This window comes from Actinia tenebrosa, unplaced genomic scaffold (assembly GCF_029948245.1).
Source record: "Actinia tenebrosa isolate PJP-AT-01 unplaced genomic scaffold, QUT_ActTen_1.0 PGA_scaffold8__29_contigs__length_14323225, whole genome shotgun sequence".
Classification (NCBI taxonomy): domain Eukaryota; kingdom Metazoa; phylum Cnidaria; class Anthozoa; order Actiniaria; family Actiniidae; genus Actinia; species Actinia tenebrosa.
This window is the reverse complement of record NW_028292585.1, coordinates 6,728,290-6,730,142: the sequence shown is the minus strand read 5'-3', so window position 1 is coordinate 6,730,142 and position 1,853 is coordinate 6,728,290. Positions and strand designations below refer to the sequence as shown.

The window sequence follows — 1,853 nt, the reverse complement described above, 5'->3', positions numbered from 1 at the left end:
CACAAGTTATATTGGCCCGTTTTAGCATCCATTCAGTTCTGCGCAACCTCAATATATACATTCTTTGTTGTCTCGTCATGTCTCAGATCTTCGGTTGTTTCTTAAAAACAGAGCAAAACTAAAATAAAGCGTTCGCCACCTGTTTTATTATTATAACTGAACTATTATTATCGACCTCAATATATACATTCTTTCTTGTCTTGTCTTGTCTTGACTCAGATCTGTGGCTGTCTCTTGAGAACAAAGCCAAACTAGAACGGATTCGTTTGCCACCTGTTTTATTAATATAAGTGGTTATTAGTAGCATGACTTATTTATTTTGGTAACAAGGTCATAATTTTTATATTCTCCCTTCTTTTCCGTCGAAAATTTACTTCACTTCACGTGTGCACGAGATGTTGTTATATGTTTCAGATGAAGGAAAGTTTGAAGAGTCACGATATTTATATTCAAAATATTTGAGGAAGATCGTATGTAAAAGGAGGAAAAAGGAGGAGGTCCTCTTAATAGCCCACTTTAGATATATGCTTCGCTTGTCAAGCACAAAGGTTTCAACGCAAGGCTTCGTGCATGCTCAGTAATTCGTGAAAGGAGAAAATAATGAATCCAATTTAACTTCCCACATAGCCTTGAACTAAAACTTTTGTGTGTGTGACAAGCGAAGCACACGTATTTTACGTTACTAAAATGAAAGCGAAAGAAAAACCACAAGCTCTTAGCGTTAAAATGTTTTTTTATTTACTACTATACTTTTATTTTTTCCTCAAATATTGAATTTACAATTTGTTCACTTGGTCACATTGAATACTAAACCATGTCGAATAAAACTTTTAAATAATGTGGTCTTATTTCTTTTTTTCGGTTTAAATATAACACGACTTTGAATGCATTTTTAATTCATTTGTAGTCTTTATAACAATTAAGTAGACTTGCTAAGTCACAGACTTGCTTCATGCTTCGTTCATTCAGGGTTGCTATATCACGCTGAAGAAAGATAAAAAGACCAACCTCTAATCAAAATGATGATCTACAATTGAACAGCAGTGTCTTTATAATGATGAATATTTTTGTAATATATGTAAATATATATATTTTTTATTTCATTTTTAGAGCGGAGATATTGAGTAAAAAATGTCATTAACGATTAAGCAATAAAAGAAGAGCTTAGAAATGCCTTTAACAAGTTTTTAGTGCTTGATGCTTTGAGAATTAAAAAGCTACAAAGATAATAAAACTGGTTTATTTTCAAATATATATATATTAAAGAGTGTTTTGTTTGATCGATTAAAAGGGTGTTCTGCTCTGCTCTGTTCTGCTCTGCTCTGCTCTGCTCTGCTCTGCTCTGCTCTGCTCTGCTCTGCTCTGCTCTGCTCTGCTCTGCTCTGCTCTGCTCTGCTCTGCTCTATTCAATATTATATCATAACGTATATATTTTTTCAATATCTCACCATTCTATATCTTCTTTTTCCATACGGTGGAGATGGCATTCCACCGCTTGCCTCTTGCACTTGCACCAGTAAACTTCCTAGCACTAAAGCAAAGATAAGCACAAAAGATAGCCTTGCTTTCTGCATGTTTCAAGTTTTGTTCTGCTTTACTTCTCTGAAAACTATGTGAACGACTTCTTTTGTCGCGTGGTCTTTTATAGCAACAAAACGCCTATAATTGAGACCGGCATTCATTTTTGGTTTTCGGTGAGTGAACAACGCCACCAACGGTAATGAACTATTAAGAACGTATTTAAACCATCAAGAGTAAAAACGGATATTTGAAGTCTTTATTGTCATTCAAGGTGATCAAAATATATTGCCTACAAATTTAAAACCCACACTAACGATTGTTGTCGAAGACCA

At 34.2% G+C, this 1,853-nt stretch overlaps 1 long non-coding RNA gene across 1 annotated transcript; it reads right to left on the bottom strand.

The window, feature by feature from the left end:
• Positions 1-715: 715 nt before the first annotated feature.
• On the bottom strand, positions 716-1,623 carry LOC148905060 (uncharacterized). The gene is made up of 2 exons (XR_016118739.1): positions 1,449-1,623; positions 716-984 (listed from the first exon to the last, which is right to left on the bottom strand). It is a non-coding gene; the product is annotated as an uncharacterized LOC148905060 (long non-coding RNA).
• Between the last annotated feature and the right edge of the window lie 230 nt (positions 1,624-1,853).